The sequence below is a fragment of the Natator depressus genome, chromosome 24, assembly GCF_965152275.1.
Source record: "Natator depressus isolate rNatDep1 chromosome 24, rNatDep2.hap1, whole genome shotgun sequence".
Classification (NCBI taxonomy): domain Eukaryota; kingdom Metazoa; phylum Chordata; order Testudines; family Cheloniidae; genus Natator; species Natator depressus.
The window spans coordinates 18,053,745-18,073,255 of NC_134257.1; the positions used below are offsets into that span (position 1 = coordinate 18,053,745).

General features: G+C 51.0%; 1 protein-coding gene and 1 long non-coding RNA gene across 2 annotated transcripts in view; both read right to left on the minus strand.

Annotated features, from left to right (window-relative positions):
• Positions 1-12,204, minus strand: part of LOC141977341 (sialic acid-binding Ig-like lectin 16) — a 29,539-nt gene extending 17,335 nt beyond the window's left edge. Inside the window, exon 1 of the mRNA XM_074938779.1 lies at positions 12,030-12,204. The gene's annotated coding sequence lies outside the window, so the exon portion shown is untranslated. The remainder of the gene's footprint in view (positions 1-12,029) is intronic.
• Positions 12,205-16,931: 4,727 nt separating this feature from the next.
• LOC141977350 (uncharacterized) lies at positions 16,932-19,197 on the minus strand. The gene is made up of 3 exons (XR_012636205.1): positions 18,982-19,197; positions 18,186-18,422; positions 16,932-17,232 (listed from the first exon to the last, which is right to left on the minus strand). It is a non-coding gene; the product is annotated as an uncharacterized LOC141977350 (long non-coding RNA).
• Between the last annotated feature and the right edge of the window lie 314 nt (positions 19,198-19,511).

Below are 19,511 nucleotides of genomic sequence, written 5' to 3' on the forward strand. Positions count from 1 at the left end.
AGACTTGGGGGATAACTCACATGACTGGAGTACTGTCATGGGTGGATATAAACTGTTCAGGAAGGACAGGCAGGGCAGAAAAGGAGGGGGAGTTGCATTGTATGTAAGGGAGCAGTGTTGGATCATATTAAAGAAGTTCTGTATTAAAATCACAAATGAGTTTGATTCCCCATAGTTTAAATTCCAGGGTATTACTAATGAAGAGGTCTCTTGGGTTTTAGTGCTGTTTCTCTCCCTCTGTGTGTGAAAATTGCAAGCTGCTAAATGTGTTAGTACGTTCTAAGACAGAGTCTGTTCTCAAAGCAATTCTTTGTAACAACAACTACCCACACAGAGAGAGACTCAAAGCAACACCCTGTAACAACAGAAACAGCACCCAGAGACTCCTCGCCCTTTTGTTGTATTAACAATTGTGATTAAAATAGAGACAGAGGATGTATGTGGATGGATGCTTGGTGTGGATAATAACTGAATGATCAGGGAGGTGCCAGCCTAAGAATCCAGTGTCCATCGGCTGAAGAAGGCGTCAAGTGGAAACAACCAGAGGACCCCCGGAGGGCAGACTGGAATCCACCCAACAGCCTCAAGAATGGGAGAACCAAAGAACAAGGTAACATCTTGGAGCCGTCAGGAATGTGCTATCTGCTGATTGATTCAGCAACAGCATGATGAAGCAATTCCCATAGACTGGCCTAGGAAGAAATTCCTATAAAAATAGACTCTAAAAAGTGAGAACTTTGGGGTCTGATTCTGCAAACCAACCTCCAGGAGCATCAGATGAGCATCTGACAAGGCCCTGCTCCCTCCTCATGTCCAGGCCACCTGGCCAGTGGCTTGGCATGAGCAACTCTAAGGCTGGTAACTATGATAACAACCTTGCAGAACCTGTGTGTGTGTGTGTGTGTGTTTGTATGAATGAATGTGTGAATAAATATGAGATTGAATGGAATGTTAGAGCTGTAACTAACTGCTTACTAGGATTCTTTCTGTATTCACAATAAATGTGGCATTTTCCCTTTTTCCCTTTAACAAGATCCTGCTGGTTTTTATTTTATTGGTATAACAGCAGTACGACTGCTCAGAGCTCCGGTATGAAACTGCAGAAAAACCTGAGAGTCTCTGGATTAAGTTTAGAAGTGTGAGCAACAAGGCTGATGCCGTGGTGGGAGTCTGCTATAGACCACCGGACCAGGGGGATGAGGTGGACGAGGCTTTCTTCCGGCAACTCATGGAAGCTACTAGATTGCAGGCCCTGGTTATCATGGGAGACTTCAATCACCCTGATGTCTGCTGGGCGAGCAATACAGCGGTGCACAGACAATCCAGGAAGTTTTTGGAAAGTGTAGGGGACAATTTCCTGGTGCAAGTGCTGGAGGAACCAACTAGGGGCAGAGCTCTTCTTGACCTGCTGCTCACAAACCAGGAAGAACTAGTAGGGGAGCAAAAGTGGGTGGGAACCTGGGAGGCAGTGACCATGAGGTGGTTGAGTTCAGGATCCTGACACAGGGAAGAAAGAAGAGCAGCAGAATATGGTCCCTGGACTTTGACTCCCTCAGGGAACTGATGGGCAGGATCCCCTGGGAGAATAACAGGAGAGGGAAGGGAGTCCAGGAGAGCTGGCTGTATTTTAAAGAATCTTTATTGAGGTTACAGGGACAAACCATCCCAATTTGTAGAAAGACTAGTAAATATGGCAGGCGACCAGCTTGGCTTAACAGTGAAATCCTTGCTGATCTTAAACACAAAAAAGAAGCTTACAAGAAGTGGAAGATTGGACACATGACCAGGGAAGAGTATAAAAATATTGTTCGGGCATGCAGGAGTGAAATCAGGAAGGTCAAATCACACCTGGAGTTGCAGCTAGCAAGAGATGTTAAGAGTAACAAGAAGGGTTTCTTCAGGTATGTTAGCAACAAGAAGAAAGTCAAGGGAAGTGTGGGCCCCTTACTGAATGAGGGAGGCAACCTAGTGACAGAGGAAGTGGAAAAAGCTAATGTACTCAATGCTTTTTTTGCCTCTCTCTTCACGAACAAGGTCAGCTCCCAGACTGCTGCACTGGGCAGCACAGCATGGGGAGGAGGTGACCAGCCCTGTGTGGAGAAAGAAGTGGTTCGGGACTATTTAGAAAAGCTGGACGAGCACAAGTCCATGGGGCCGGATGCGTTGCATCCGAGAGTGCTAAAGGAGTTGGCAGATGTGATTGCAGAGCCATTGGCCATTATCTTTGAAAACTCATGGCAATCGGGGGAGGTCCCGGACGACTGGAAAAAGGCTAATGTAGTGCCCATCTTTAAAAAAGGGAAGAAGGAGGATCCTGGGAACTACAGGCCAGTCAGCCTCACCTCAGTCCCTGGAAAAATCATGGAGCAGGTCCTCAAGGAATCAGTTCTGAAGCACTTAGAGGAGAGGAAAGTGATCAGGAACAGTCAGCACAGATTCACCAAGGGCAAGGCATGCCTGACTAATCTAATTGCCTTCTATGATGAGATAACTGACTCTGTGGATGAGGGGAAAGCAGTGGACGTGTTGTTCCTTGACTTTAGCAAAGCTTTTGACACGGTCTCCCACAGTATTCTTGCCGGCAAGTTAAAGAAGTATGGGCTGGATGAATGGACTATAAAGTGGATAGAAAGTTGGCTAGATTGTCGGGCTCAACGGGTAGTGATCAACGGCTCCATGTCTAGTTGGCAGCCGGTATCAAGCAGAGTGCCCCAAGGGTCGGTCCTCGGGCTGGTTTTGTTCAATATCTTCATAAATGCTTTGGAGGATGGTGTGGATTGCACCCTCAGCAAATTTGCAATGGCACTAAATTGGGAGGAGAGGTAGATACGCTGGAGGGTAGGGATAGGATACAGAGGACCCTAGACAAATTAGAGGATTGGGCCAAAAGAAATCTGATGAGGTTCAACAAGGACAAGTGCAGAGTCCTGCACTTAGGACGGAAGAATCCCATGCACCACTACAGACTAGGGACCGAATGGCTCAGCAGCAGTTCTGCAGAAAAGGACCTAGGGGTGACAGTGGACGAGAAGATGGATATGAGTCAGCAGTGTGCCCTTGTTGCCAAGAAGGCCAATGGCATTTTGGGATGTATAAGTAGGGGCATTGTCAGCAGATCGAGGGACGTGATCGTACCCCTGTATTCGACATTGGTGAGGCCTCATCTGGAGTACTGTGTCCAGTTATGGACCCCACACTACAAGAAGGATGTGGAAAAATTGGAAAATGTCCAGCGGAGGGCAACAAAAATGATTAGGGGACTGGAACACACGACTTATCATAGAATCATAGAATCATAGAATATCAGGGTTGGAAGGGACCTCAGGAGGTCATCTAGTCCAACCCCCTGCTCAAAGCAGGACCAATCCCCAATCAATTATGAGGAGAGGCTGAGGGAACTGGGATTGTTTAGTCTGCGGAGGAGAAGAATGAGGGGGGATTTGATAGCTGCTTTCAACTACCTGAAAGGAGGTTCCAAAGAGGATGGCTCTAGACTGTTCTCAGTGGCAGCTGATGACAGAAGAAGGAGCAATGGTCTCAAGGTGCAGAGCGGGAGGTTTAGGTTGGATATTAGGAAAAACTTTTTCACTAGGAGGGTGGTGAGGCACTGGAATGCGTTACCTAGGGAGGTGGTGGAATCTCCTTCCTTAGATATTTTTAAGGTCAGGCTTGACAAAGCCCTGGCTGGGATGATTTAGTTGGGGATTGGTCCTGCTTTGAGCAGGGGGTTGGACTAGATGACCTCCTGAGGTCCCTTCCAACCCTGATATTCTATGATTCCATGAACTACTAACTGTGTTATGTAACCTATCATTTAAATCCCCTTCTGTACCAGATGACTGGAGGATAGCTTATGTGACACCAATTTTTTAAAAAGGCTCCAGAGGTGATCCCACCAATTAGAGGCCACTAAGCGTGACTTCAGTACTAGGCAAACTGGAGAGAGGTAAATAGCAGTGTTCCCCGAGGGTCTGTACTGGGACCAGTGCTGTTCAACATATTCATAAATGATCTGGAGAAAGGGGTAAACAGTGAGGTGGCAAAATTTACAGATGATACAAAACTACTCAAGATAATTACGTTCAAAGCTGACTGCGAAGCTCTACAAAGGGATCTAAAAAAACTAGGTGACTGGGTAACAAAATGACAGATGAAATTCAATGTTAATAAATGCGAAGTAATGCACATGGGAAACCCTAATCCCAGCTGAAATATAAAACGATGGGGTCTAAATTAGTTGTTACCACTCAAGAAAGATTTTGGAGTCAGTGTGGAGTCAGTGTCACTCAATGTGCAGCAGAAGTCAAAAAAGCAAACAGAATCTTGGTTATCATTAAGAAAGGAATAGATAATAAAACTGAAAATATCATATTGCCTTTCTATTAATCGATGGTACACCCACATCTTGAACGCTGCGTGCAGTTCTGGTGGCCCCATCTCAAATTGGAATTGGAAAAGTTTCAGAAAAGGGCAACAAAAATTATTAGGGGTGTGGAACAGCTGCCATCTGAGAACGAATAGTGCAGTGTCACCATACACCATGGAACAGCTTCCCTCTGAGGAGAGATTAATAAGACTGGGACTGTTCAGCTTGGAAAAGAGACGACTGAGGGGGGATAGGATTGAGGTCTATAAAATCCTGACGGGTGTGGAGAAAGTGAATAACACAAGAACTAGGAGTCCCCAAATGAAAGTAACGGGCAGCAGGTTTAAAACAAACAAAAGGAAGTATTTCTTCACACAACGCACAGTCTACCTGTGGAACTCTTTGCCAGAGGATGTTGTGAAGGCCAGGACTATAACAGGGTTCAACAAAGAACTGGATAAATTCAGGGAGGATCGGTCCATCAATGGCTATTAGCCAGGATAGGCAGGGACGGTGTCCCTAGCCTCTGTTCTCCAGAAGCTGGGAATGGACAACAGGGGATGGGTCACTTGATGATTCCCTGTTCTGTTCATTCCCTCTGGGGCACCGGGCACTGGCCACTGTGGGAAGACAGGATACTGGGCCAGATGGACCTTCGGTCTGACCCAGTCTGGCCATTCTTATAGAGAAATGTGGGCTATTTGGAACTACAAATAAGCGGATACATAATTGGTTAAACAACTGCAAACAATGAGTGACTGTTAATGGAAAGACATTGGATTGGAGGGAGGTCCCAAGTGGGGCTCCAGAGGGATCTGTTCTGGGTCCTGTGTTGTTTAACATCTTTATCAATGACCTGGCTGTAGGACTAGGGAGCAGACTGATCAGATCTGCAGATGACACAAAGCTGGCGGGAGTTGCCAACGCTTTGGAGGATGGAGCTAAAATTCTGAGGGATTTTGATAAATTGGAGAATTGGGCTGTAGACGACACAATGAAATTAATCAAGGACAAATGGAAGTTGCTCCACGTAGGGAAGAAAACCAAATACAGGATGGGGAAGAACTGGCCGGGCAGCAGCACCGCTGAGAAGGAGCTGGGAGTTGGGGTGGATCACAACCTTGACAGGAGTCGGTTTCGGTCACCAATGTGTAGAAAGGATGCAGAGAAACTGGAAAGGATCCGGAGGCGAGGGAGAAAGATGATCAAAGGGATGGAACGCGAGTCCGAGGGGCACAGCCTGAAGGACCTGGGTGTGGTTAGCTTGGAAAAGAGATTGCGGGAGGGGGACATGATCGTGGTTTTCAAATACCTGAAAGGCTGCCAGAAAGAAGCTGGAGAAAAGTCGTTCTCTCTGGCCCCAGAGGGCAGGACAAGGGGCAACGGGTTCAGAATGCAGCAGAGTTGATCCAGATTAAATCTCAGGAAAAACTCCCCAGCTGTGAGAGCAGTCGGACAATGGACCAGACGCCCAGGGAGGTTGTGGAAGCTCTTTCACTGGAGGGTTTTGAGAGGAGGCTGGACAGCATCTGTCTGGGATGGGTTCGACCCCACAAGTCCTGCACCTTGGCAGGGGTTGGACTAGGTAACCCCTGCGGTCCCTTCTCACCCTGTGGGTCTGTGATTCTAGGATTCGCTAAAACATCCTGAGATTTAATGTGAACATCATGACAACCCCCTGTCCCTGAAATTCGCTAATCAATCCGAGATTTGCTCTAAGGATCTGAGATTGGCTTTTAAAATCCACAGATTTGTGCTTTGTCTCCGCACACCCTGTTTGCGGCCCATTGGGTCATTCCTCCCCCTCCCACATCCCCCCACCCTCCCCTACTTAAAATCTCCTCTCAGCTCCTGAGGGGGGAGCTGCTTCCCTCCTGCAGCACCCCTGATTGGCTGCCCTTCTCCAGGAGGCGGGGCAAGGAGGCAGGGTAGCCAATCAGAGGGGGGTTCCCCCTCTGGGCAAGGCTGGAGTTCTGCAGACTTGGGGCCGGTCACTGGCGCAGTGAGCTGGGCAGGTCTCAGCCTGGATCCCCCATAGCCCATGCACGCCCCGCCCCACCAGAGCAAGGTGGGATGGGCCCTGCTCCCCAGGGCTGGAGGTGCAGGGGCCGGCCCCAAGAGATGCAGCCTCCATCCTCACCCGTGGGGGGCTGCCCTGTCCTCGTGCAGTGTCTAAAAGCCCCAGTGGTCTGTTGTCCACAGAGCTCCATGGGGAGCGGGGCCATGGAGTGAGCACAGCTGGAGAATGGGAGAGAAGTTTGCATGTATGTGCTCCCTCTCATAGAAACATAGAATATCAGGGTTGGAAGGGACCTCAGGAGGTCATCTAGTCCAACCCCCTGCTCAAAGCAGGACCGATCCCCAGTTAAATCATCCCAGCCAGGGCTTTGTCAAGCCTGACCTTAAAAACTTCTAAGGAAGGAGATTCCACCACCTCCCTAGGTAACGCATTCCAGTGCTTCACCACCCTCCTAGTGAAAAAGTTTTTCCTAATATCCAACCTAAACCTCCCCCACTGCAACTTGAGACCATTGCTCCTTCTTCTGTCATCAGCTACCACTGAGAACAGTCTAGAGCCATCCTCTTTGGAACCCCCTTTCAGGTAGTTGAAAGCAGCTATCAAATCCCCCCTCATTCTTCTCTTCCGCAGACTAAACAATCCCAGTTCCCTCAGCCTCTCCTCATAAGTCATGTGTTCCAGTCCCCTAATCATTTTTGTTGCCCTCTGCTGGACTCTTTCCAATTTTTCCACATCCTTCTTGTAGTGTGGGGCCCAAAACTGGACACAGTACTCCAGATGAGGCCTCACCAATGTCGAATAGAGGAGAACGATCACGTCCCTCGATCTGCTGACAATGCCCCTACTTATACATCCCAAAATGCCATTGGCCTTCTTGGCAACAAGGGCACGCTGCTGACTCATATCCAGCTTCTCGTCCACTGTAACCCCTAGGTCCTTTTCTGCAGAACTGCTGCCGAGCCATTCAGTTCCTAGTCTGTAGCGGTGCATGGGATTCTTCCGTCCTAAGGGCAGGACTCTGCACTTGTCCTTGTTGAACCTCATCAGATTTCTTTTGGCCCAATCCTCCAATTTGTCTAGGTCCCTCTGTATCCTGTCCCTACCCTCCAGCGTATCTACCTCTCCTCCCAGTTTACCCTCTGGGGTATCTATAACTGCCCTGTCTGCAATGCCTGCCTACCCTGCCCCCCAAACCTGCCCCCGTGGAGAAGGGGAAACCCCCTGGGGTATCTGAAACTGTAGTAGCAGGATTTTATGTCTGTAGTTTGTATAATTTAGAATGAAGGATAAAGAATAATAATACAGCATGTATGACTTGACCATATTCTGCCAGCCACCCTTTCTGAAAGCAGGAAGGAATGGCCTAGTGGGCCACTGGTAAAGATGCATCAGCCAGAATCTTTTGTCTGAAGCTGATTTCAAGGCAGTAATAGATCCGTATGGTCGCCACTTTGTTGTAGGTTTAAAATGAGCATTTTGAAATAAGTAGAAGTATGCAATGATTGTTTTCTCCTGCATTGCAATTTGATGTTCCTGTTCAGATGTTCTGTGTAAATCAATCCTGTTTTGCGTGGAATGTGTGTGTTAGAAAAGCGTGAAGGCCGCCACCAGACCAGATGTTCTAGGGAGGAACTGAGGCTAGACGTAAAGGTGCCAGAAGATTGCAACACGCCCCTATTGAGATGTCAGAGGAGGGCAGATTGATGACTCTAAAAGATGGGGCAGGAACCTGTTAATGGGGACAAGATAGTTGTGATCAAACCCAGCATGGGGTAACTCCCTGAGAGACGGGTGAAGGAACAAGATGGAGGATGAGGAGAACAATTTAAGAAAACGAGCACTCGTCAAACGGCAATTGATTACAGCATGACGGTGCAAAACTCATTGGTCCCAATGAAGGAGAATCACTATATAAACAGGGGGCCTTGCCATGAAACTTTGGGTTCGTCCTGCCAAGACTTCCCCGGAGCATCGTGTCGCAACCGACAGAACCCGGCTCCTCCCTCCCCTTGATCAACCTAGCTGGCCACTAGACTGGTCCATACTCTGGACTGGTAACTATGACTTTAACTATAACATCGACTGGTGGGACAGTCTGGGTGTGGGAGGGGGTATGTTTGATTAAAAGCATACGCTAATTGTTGTATGTCCAATAAATGCAGCGTGTTGCCTTTTCCCCTGAAAAAGATTCTATGTGCTTCTTATAAGCAAAAGATAACTGCCCCCTCTGCAATGCCTGCCCTCCTTTCCCTCCAAAATGACCCCCATGGGGAAGGGGAAAGTTCCATTTCCCACCATCCCTCTGCTGCCCTCAGGTGCTCTCGGGAAGGAGGCGGAGCGATGAGAGCTGGGGAACCCCCGGCCGTACGGGGCCCCCTGAGCCGACGCCTCCAGTGTTGTGCCCAGGGTGGGGGAGCCCTGGGGTGGGACCCTGCTCGGGCTTGAGGGGCACCGCAGAGCTGTGGGGGCGGGGAGCCCAGGGCTGGGATAATAAAGGTCTGCGTGTCAAGATTAAGGGGCACCCCAGTCTCCACAGACCATCCAGCTCCCTCCCGCACCCTAGTTCCACTCACCCCTACACCTGCAGTGTGGGGGCCCAGCACCAGGCTCTCCTACCGTGCAGCCTGGATTCCTCACGGTTTGTGACTCGGAGCCTCGGGAAGCGGCATGCATAGGAATGTGAGCGCAGAAGTAAGCGCTAGTGGGGGCCGTTGCGGGGAGACGCTGTCTCAGAAACCCCAGCACCAGCATCCTGCCAACTTCCTCTCCCTCTGGCTGGGGCTGCCTGTGGCTTCCTTGCAACAGAGGCAGGCTGCATCTTGCTTGTGAGGCTGGAAATAGAACCCAGGAGTCCGGGTCTCTGAGCCCTTTTACAGCTCGCTCTCCTCCCAGAGCTGGGATAGAGCCCAGGAGTCATGATTACCTGCCTCCAGCCCCCACTCTAATGCACTAGACCCTGCTCCCTACCCAGAGCCAGGGACAGAACCCAGGAGTCCTGGTGTGACATTGCACTCCATATGTTTATGGAAATATGCTTATGAGTGTGAATATAATGTAACTGGAATATGCTTTATGCAAAAGGTCTCTTGTAAGGTATCATTACAAAGGTTATAATCTGCTGAGTGTGGTCATCCTATTTGTATGAATGTGTCATTCTTGTATCTGAAGCTAGAAATATGAAGTATTACTCTGAAGTCCTATTGTAATTATGCAAAATGTGGGCCATTAATGGTGGTTTAGAATCTTGATGGCTCCCACTGACCAGGAAACTTGGTTGTAAATGGCTCTGTTTACCTGTAAGCCTTCCTGTGAGTCAGACCAGAAAGAATGGAGGCTTGGGGGGTCTCACAGGACATGTGACCCTGTCACCTGGTACTCGAATCCATCTTAAACCTGGTGCCTTTCCATTTAGAAGGAGGGGTGGGGACCCAGAGAGAAAAAGGTTCCTGCCTTGTTCCAAAACCATAAGAGGGGGTGGAACAGAACAAAGGGGGCTGCAATCATGAGAACTACTAGTTACCACCTGAGCTGGAACTAACAAGGACTGTACCAGGGGAGAGGATTAGGCCTAGACTAGGAAGGAGTCTGGTCTGTGAAAGAAGCTTCTTGGAACATCTCAGAGGGTGAGATTTACCTGTATTCAGTTTCTTAAATGTATTAGGCTTAGACTTATGTGTTTTGTTTTATTTTGATTGGAGACTTACTTTGTTCTGTCTGTTATTTCTTGAAAGCACTTAAATCCTACTTTTTATACTTAATAAAATCACTTTTGTTTATTAATTAACCCAGAGCAAGTGATTAATACCTCAGGGAGCAAATAGCTGTGCATATCTCTCTATCAGTGTTATAGAGGATGGACAATTTATGAGTTTACTCTGTCTAAGCTTTGTACACAGTAAAATGGGTTTATTTGGGGTTTGGATCCCATTGGGAGCTGGGTGTCTGGGTGCTGGAGATAGGTGACCTATGGAGTAGTTTTTGGTTAAAGCCTGCAGCTTTGGGGGCGTGGCCCAGACCTGGGTCAGGGTTGCAGCAGGCTGGTGTGTCTGGCTCAACAAGACAGGGTTCTGGAGTCCCAAACAGTCAGTGGAAAACAGGCTCAGAGGTTCAACAGGCTCAAATTCAGCACATCAGGTGACAGTCTCAAGAGGGTCTCTGTGAGGGAACCCATCACAGTGGTGTAGTCGAACAGGCTGTGTGCACAGCTGATTGCTTTGACACAATGGTAAGGATTTTAAGTGAGTTTTAAGTGTGTTGGCTGGAGAACAGACAAAGCGGTTACCAGTTTATTTTCTGTTTGCTTATTTTGGGTAAGGGAAATAGGGACAGAAAAGTAAGAGTGAAACTCAGAAGAAGCTAGAACTGCACCAGTTGCAAGTTGTTAAGAAGGAAAGAGAGAGCCAGCAAGTCCTTGAGTTCAAAGACAAAGAACTTGAGGCCCAGAAACAGAGTCAAATCAAAGTACAAAAAGCTGCCCACCAGCTAGATCTGGAGTTAAAAGACAGAGAAATACAGGCCCAAATTGAGACCCGGAAGCATGAACTGGCTGTAATGGAGTGGAAGAGGTGCACAGAGACCTGTATCCCAGTCATAAATATAGAGGGAAGAGTAGCCTAAAATCCCTCCTTGGCAGCTGTACTAAATTACCTTACCTGTAAGGGGATAAACAGTTCCATAACCTAGTTAGCACCTGACCAAAAGGACCAATGAGGAAAGAAGATACTCTCAAATCGGGGGAGGTGGGGGCGGGGAGAAGGATTTGTTTGTGGCTCTCTTTTTGGTTCCCTCTCAGGACAGAGAGAGAAGCCAAGCAGGTACAACATCTCCTGAAAATATACCTGGAATATGCTAGGTAAAATTACAGAAATTGTAAGTAAGGCAAGGAAAGATTAGGTTATCTTTTGTTTTAGCTTGTGAATTTTCCTATGCTACAAAGGTAGTTTTATTCCTGTTTTTGTAACTGTGAAACTGAGCCAGACGGGAATCCTTTATGTTTAAATCTTTTTATTACCCTGTAAAGTTACCTTCCATCCTGATTTTGCAGGTGTGATTCTTTTACTTTTTCTTTATAAATAAAGTTCTTCTTTTAAGAACCTGATTGATTTCGGTGTCCTGAAGGCAAAGGGTCTGATCTGTGCTCACATTGGGAACTGGGTGCTGGAGACAGGTGACTTGCTGAGCTGTTTTTGGTTAAAGTCTGCAGATTTGGGGGTGTGGAGCAGACCCGGATCTGTGTTGCAGCAGGCTAGCGTGTCTGGCTCAACAAGGCAGGGTTCTGGAGTCCCAAGCCAGCAGGGAAAACCGGCTCAGAGGTAACTTCAGCACATCAGGTGACAGTCCCAAGGGGATCTCTGTGACCGAACCTGTCACACCTGGCTCTGAGACCCTCTACACCCCAGTCTCCTCCCAGAGCTGTGGATGGAACCCAGGAATTCTGGCTATCTGCCTCCCATCCCAGCTCTATCCCTTTATTACTGCTTTTTGCAGTCCTACAATAATATTTGAACGCTAGCAGCTCACACCTCCTATTGTATTGAACACGCTGCAGACACTAATCACTCACCCCGAGCTGAGATGCACCCGCCTCCGGGGTGGGGCAGCTGGGGAACAGCCGCACAGCGACACTGTCCAGGGGTTGCTCACCTGGAGCTGAGATGCGTCCGCCTCTGGGGTGGGGCAGCTGGGAACAGCGCACTGGAACAGCAGATGCCCGGTTAGGACGGCTAGCGAATCCCAACTCCAATGGGAAGAGCCGGGTGCGTGCGGAGACCTGCCTGGCAGGGAGCGGGTGCGAGCGTTGGGGTGAGATGTGAGATTTCAAGACAGGAAGGGGAAGTCAGTTTGTGAATCTGGCCCTAGCATGTCTTGCACAAGCTGGTTCCAGTGGCTGGAGATCTCGGTGCCATCGATGCAAGACGGAGATTGTCACAGACACAGGCCAGCTTCCACAGACAGCTGGCTTCCGGCCCCCATGTGGGAGGACTGGCTGGGGGTGGGAGGAATGGGGCATGGGGCCTTTCCCCTCTAGGGGGCGCTGGCTCCGATCTGCACCAGGGTGGGACACTAGCTGGCTCCACGGTGTGGGAATGGGACCCGGGGTCCTTCCCCGCTATGGTCTCTCAGCAGGGGACACACCAGCAGATCGGAGCCGGTCCACTGAGCGCAGATGTTTGCTTTCTGTCTCTCGGTTCCTCAAACGCCTCACGGGTCACTGAGTCTGGGGATTCCCTTGTGAATTCTCGGCTGGATCAGGAGAGGCAGCTGGATTCCACGGCCCGCCACAGACTCCGTCCTTCAACTTAAGAGGTGAGACACAGCTCTGAATCTGGCCTGGGTCCCGGGGGCTGTTTACACAGGGACCTCTCCCTAGCGCTGAGATGTGGCTGCCTCTGGGGTGGGGCTCGGGGGCTGTTTACACAAGGACTCCTTGCCCGGTATTGAGATACACAAGGGTTTGGGGGAAACCTGTAACTAAAAGAAACACAGCACCCCCTAAGGGGATTGGGACCAGCCCCAACGGCCAGGCCCACGCGAGTCTCCCACCCCAGCCCTGCTCTGCCCCAGGCCAGTGGCACGTCAGCTCTGCCCCCCTGCGTGTGGGCACCGGCGGCTGTGCTGGGAAGCTGGTTGCTGAGTGGATCTTGCACAACAGGAAGTTTCCAATGGGTGAGTTGACTCCATCGGCGAGAGCCGCAAGTGTGACGAAGTGGGGTTTTTTGTTTTGTTTTTTTTCAATGGCTTGCATGCAGAGGGTGTGGGACTCAGTTTCCCTGGGTGTTACTGGTTTAACGAGGTGGTGGGAGAGGGAGTTTGTTGGTACAGAGGGCCCAATGGCCTGGAGAATGGATACCCCAGCGACTGGTGACCTGATAAGCGGGAGGCCGAGCTCGGGAGTCACAGCTGGTTCTGGCCAGCGGGAGGACAATGGGCTGCGGGGAGAGGACCCCGGTGACCTGACCAGCCGGTTCCAGACAGAGGGAAAACAAAGGACGGATGAGAGGAGAGGCTGGGAGAAGAGGGGGCCCAGGCAGCCTGTCTACCTGGGACAGAAGACACAGGACAGAGGTGGGGCTTGGGTGATGGTGATGTCAGATGCCCAGCTGGAAGGAGGGGGTCTCTGGGCTAGGAGGAGAGAGCAGCCAGAGCCCACCTGGAGGTGGGACAGATCTAGATGTATGGTGCTGAAGGAGGCCAGGCCTGAGGCCCTGAGAGTTTCCTGTGCTGGGTTCAGACGCTCAATAAACCCCCCTGTGTTAAGCTGGCTGAGAGTCGCTCCAGGCTAGAGAACAGGGTGGCATTATTCCCTCGGGGAGTGGAGGTCCTGGGGGTCCAGAGCGAGTGGACTCCCTGAGTGGGTCCATGGCGAGAGACAGGCGTGCTGAAGCTCAGAGAGGTGCGGTTCCAGGAAGTGGAGTGGCTTGACCCCCGAGAAGGGCTGTTGCACTGAAGGGGTTTCCTCCCAGGGACCGTACGGAGCCGAGAGAGAGCTTGAGTCCTGTGAGTCCGTGACAACTGTTCCCATTGAACAGTGGGTCACTGCTGCTTGGACATAGGTCCCCAGCCGGTGGGGGAAGGAGAGAGCCCGGGGCAGATTCCGGCTGGGACTGTGGCTGCCAGGTCTAGTGGGTTAGAAGAAGAAAGGACACCAGACCAAAACAGCCAATGGAAAGGCTAGACCTTTTTAAAATTGGGAAGGAAGCTTTCCCTTTGTGGCTGTGGTTGCTCTTCTCTGGGGTAGCAGGAATGCTGTGTAAAGTTTGAACCAGATATAAAAATCATCAGATCGTATCTAGAACTACTTTTAACAACCCAAATATGTAAGTAAGTTAGGAATGTTTAGAAAGACGCAATTAGGTTTATTTCTGTTTATTTTTTCAGGCTTGTGGACTCCTCTGTGCTAAACCCCAGATGCTTTTGTTGGCTTGTAACCTTTAAGGTGAACCCCCAAGAAAGCTAGTTTGGGTGCTTGATTTTTGGAATTGCTCTTTTAAAATCTAGCAAAAGCCTAAACTCCAGATATATTTTCTTTCTTTTCGTTTTTAATAAAATTTAAGTTTTTTTTTAAAAAACAGGATTTGGATTGTTGTGTCCGAAGAGGTTGGGTCTACGCTGTTTGATTAGCTGGTGGCAACAGCTAATTTCCTTTGTTTTCTTCTCAGCTCTTCCCTGGAGGGCGGGTAAAAGGGCTTGAGGGTATCCCACAGGGAAGAACTCCCAAGTGCTCTTTTCTGGATCCAAAGGGGTTTTTTTTTTTTGCATTTGGGTGCTGGGAGTGTTTACCAAGCCAAGTCAGAGAAAAGCTGTATTAAACTCCCAAGGTTATAAGCCTGGAGTGGCAAGTATTTTTTAAAATCCTTGTGGGCCCCCACCTTCTGTACTCGAAGTGTCAGGGTGGGGATTCAGCTTTCACAAGCTCCATGCTGAGCTTCACCCCAGCCCCAGGGGACCAGAGCAAAGAGCTCGTCACGTGCCCCACGGTCGGGGTCTCCACCCGTAGAAACCTCTGGCTCCAGGTTGGCTGTCAGTGACCCCCCCATCCAGCTCCAGGAGGGGAGTGTATTCTAATGATTAGACTGGGGGGGCTGGGAGCCAGGACTCCTGGGTTCTAGCCTTGGCTCTGGGAGGGGAGTGGGGTCTAAAGGTGAAAGCAGGGGGAAGGAAACGCTTTAGCATCTGCAGTATAGCACCCAGCTCCAGCAACAAATGGGAAACAGCAAATCAAGCAAGAGTCCCTTCCAAGCCCCGAGCTGCTAACTGGCTCCCCCCTCACTGAAGCCAGGCTCCCGGCCCCGGCCCAGGCTCTGCAGCTGCCACCTGTCATCACATGGGTCTGCAAGGGGGCGTTATGGTGACTGGATTCCTCCTGGCATATCGCCAGGTGTTCCCATGGGTGAGTGCCCACCGGCTGTGCCACACAGACCATTAGCTACGTTGTGGAGACCTTGGCTGGGAACAGCTTGTGGGGGGCCTTGCAGGTCAGCTCCTGAGCCCAGGGGGAGGAGGCCATCAGCACCCTGAGCTGAGTGAGGACGGGGGCCCCCGGATCTTCTGCCTCAGCTCCAACCCCCATGGGTTGTACGCTATACTGCTGAGCCCACCGGAAACAGGTGAGAGTCCCTCCCCGCTAGGGGCACAGGCTCTGACCTGGCCCAAAGGTGGGGACTGGCTGGCTCAGGGGGTGGGGAATGGGGCATGGGGCCTTTCCCCTCTAGGGGGCGCAGCTCCAACCCAGCCCCAGGGCAGGGGCTAGCTGGCTCGGGCAGAGGTTGCAGGGATCTATCCCAGGTTCTCAGAGTGTTCCTGCTCCCACAGGTGGCCTCACTCGGGCATTTATCGAAATCAGCAGCAAACTTGTCTATTACCTCACCCTGCTCTATTACAGACGGTAACTCAGCTACCGACCCACCTACCAACCCGCTTAGTTGCCTACTAACCTACTTAACATCCTACTCACCCATCCACCTACCGACGTACCTCCCTATCAACCTCCTCATCCACCCACCTACATACCCACCAGCCTATCTACCTATTAGCTACTTTTCTACTTATCAACCCATCTACTTAACAAACTACCTATCTACCTAGCCAGCTGGCTGGCCTTTCATCCATCCTCTCTCTCTCTCTCTCTCTCTCTCTCTCTCTCTCTTAGGATACCCAGCTGCTGTTGTGGAAGCAGAAGGAAGGACAGACCTGGTGCCAGGAAATCCGTGGTTACCAACTCAGGCATATAGATGGGGCTGTTCCTCTGCAGCCGGAAAAGCTGAGCTAAAAACCGACTCTCACTGGAAAGGGGAAATGAGAAATGAGACTTCACCTGGGGGACGGCCACCCTGCCTCAGACCCATCTAGCCCAGTATCCAGCCCCCTCCCTGCTGACCCAGATCTGTCCCATAAGCCTGGAAGCACATGGAAGCTGCCTGTAATATTTTTATGACTATTATATATTGTCTGTTTTCCTGATAGTTATTATGCTGTTTTTCCTATGTCTATGATGGCTGATAGGAGCTCAGATACTCCAGTGATGAACGTAGTAAAAGGACACAGAGAGAATTGAACGGGATAGAATAGAATACCCATATTTACTGATCCTCACAAGAGAATGCAGAAACCAACAACTGTGAAGATTGTTCCCAACTAGAACCGGGCGAAACTTTGTTCTGGTGAAAAATGCAGATTCAGTCACACCAAAACTTTTGTGAATTTGTGTTGATTTTGTTGAATTTTTCCTGTTGGGGCGGGGGGGGGAACCTCCCCAAATTCTGAACAGAATCAAAATGTTACATTTCGACATTTGTCAAAAGAGAAGTTTAGATGTTTCTGTGCAAACCCTGGTTTTGTTTAGAAATGTGGTTTAATTTTTCTTAAAGGCATGAAAAAAATATTTTGCAAAGTGCTCAAAATTGAAATGGAATATTTCTTTCGAGCCAGAATTTTTTCCCCAACTTTTGGGGCCCACAAATTTCAAAACCAAGTTTTTTTGGCTCAGTCTGAAATGAAAAGCAATAAAACCTTTGGTTTTGGTTTGACCCAAAATGATCCCCCCCAGATTTTCAGTATGCTGAAAAATTCAACAAATTTTAGTTTTTGTTTCAGTTGAACCAATTTTTTGTTTTTTGACTTTACGGTTTGTGGAAAATCTTGAAAAAATCCTTTTTCTTTCAGATCAAAATTAATTTATTTTTTAAATTTGGTTTGCCAAAAATGTAGAAAGTTTTTGGTTTTGGTTTGACCCAAAATGAATGATTTCCCCCTGACTTTTTTGGGATTCCCAGTGAACTAAAATTTTTGCTCTTCTTCCGTCTGTATCCTGGCCCTCTGCAGAGCCGGCCAAAGCGGTCAGACCAGGCTGAAAGGGAAGAGAGGACGATGAAGGATGTGGTTGATTCATAAATGGGATAGTCAGAGAGACAGAGTCTGCTGGGGCACAGACAGAGCCCCCAGTCCCAGTGGGACGTGGGGGTAATCTGGGATAAGATGGGCCAACTGAACTGTAGCTCAGAGAGCAATAGCTGTATCTCTTTCCTTGTTGTGCTGACTCCTGCAGTTCAGATTAAACAACACTTTGTTTGGAAAAGGCGGCTGCTTCCTGTCCCCGGGTCCACGTCCTGGTGTTGGCTCCCCAGGGGAAAGTGGGTGGGTCCTGAAACCCGTCGGAGCTGGTTGAGCAATCACGGCTGGTGTCCACAGGCTGCAGCTGGCACCCGCTCTGAGAGGGGGAAATGGGGCGATTCCAGCCCCAGCAGGTGCAGGCTGGAGAATTAAAGCCTGGAAGGGAGCACTTGGATAGAGCTGCTGAAGGGGGCAGGGGTGCAGCCCAGCCCTGGGCTGTGACAGGGCCCCTCTAGCCTGGTATCCCGCCCCCTAACTGGCGCCCCAGAGCAGCCCCTTGGGACAATCTAGCCCGGTACCCCACCCCCTCCCTGCTGCTCCAGATTAGCCCTATGGGCCCATCTAGCCTGCATCCCGCTGTGACAACCTTCTAATCACACAAAACCAAACCCGCTTGCCCTGCCCCTTGTCCTGCCCCTTCCCTGAGGCGTGCCCCGCCCCTTCTTTGAGGCCCTGCCCCCCACTCACTCCCATCCCCCTTCCCTCCATTGCTTGCTCTCCCTGACCCTCGCTCACTTCCACTGGGCTGGGGCAGGAGGTTGGGATGCGGAAGGGGCTGAGGGTGTGAGCTCTGGGGTGGGGCTGGGGATGCGTTTGGGATGCAGGAGGAGACTAGGAACGTAAATAGCCGTTAAAAAAGTTAACCGGTTAAACTTTTAAAATTATATCGTTTAACCGGTTAGCCGTTACCTGAGGTCCGTCAGGCGGGCCGGTGCGGGGCAGCTGGGGCTGGGGTCCTGCCTGCCCGGCGCAGCCGTGGCTGCGGCTGCTCTGGTGCGGCCGTGGCTGGGGTCCTGCCGTCCTGGCGTGGCTGGAGCTGGCCCTCTCCAGCCTGCCTGGCCCACTGTGGCCGGGGCCGGCTGAGGATGAGGTCCCTCTGGTCCGCCAGCCTGACATGGCTCCAGCCAGCTGGCCCAGTGTGGCCAGCTGGCCGCCGGGGAAAACGGTTAAAGTCTGGTTAATGGTAAACCTAATACTTAAAGGAGGGATTTAGGGTGTGGGAGGGTATTCTGACCTGGGGCAGGGGGTTGGGGTGCAAGTGAGGGAGTGCGGGGTCTGGGATGGAGTTAGGGTGCAGGATGGGGTTCTGACCTGGGGCAGGAGGTTTGGGGTGCCGGTGGGAGGTGCGGGGTCTGGGAGGGAGTTAGGGTGCAGGAGGGGGTTCTGACCTGGGGCAGGCGGTTTGGGGTGCAGGTGGGGGGGCGCGGGGTCTGGGAGTCAGGATGGGGGAAGGGATTAGGACCTAGGGCAGGGGGTTCGGGGTGCGGGTGTGGGGTCTGGGAGTCAGGGTGGGGGAGGGGATTCTGACCTGGGGCAGGGGGTTCGGGGTGCGGGTTTGGGGGGGGGCACGGGGTCTGGGAGTCAGGGTGGGGGAGGGGATTAGGACCTAGGGCAGAGGGTTTGGGGTGCGGATTTGGGGGTGCGGGGTCTGGGAGTCAGGGTGGGGGAGGGGATTAGGACCTAGGGCAGGGGGTTTGGCACTTACCTCAGGCGGCTCCCGCAGCTGAGGCAGGCTCCCTACCCGGCTCTCGGAAGCCACCGGCTTGTCCGGCCCCAGGCGCCGGGGCGGCCAGGGAGTCTCCATATGCTGCCCCCGCCAGAGCACCAGCTCCCCACGGTGGGCGTTATGACATCACCACTGCTGCCGTGACCTCATGGGGGGCGTTATGACATCACCACTGCTGCCGTGACCTCACGGGGGGCATTATGACATCACCACTGGCACCATGACCTCATAGTTTCTGCGTGACCCGTCGCGGGCATGAGACATCATATTAGAGGCCGTTGTGCAGTGACATCACGGTGTCTTATGACATCATCAGAAGCTGTGTGACATTGTGGGTCGGGTTTTATGACGCAGCAGGTGGATGACCTCATCACTGGGCTAGCACTGTGAGTGCCGTTGCCATGGGGACGGAGCTACATTGGCCGACGTCACGGTTGCTCAGGGCAACGCGGATGCGCTCCGCCCTCAGGGTCCCGCCCTCACCAGCAAATTTAGTTGCCCTACACCCC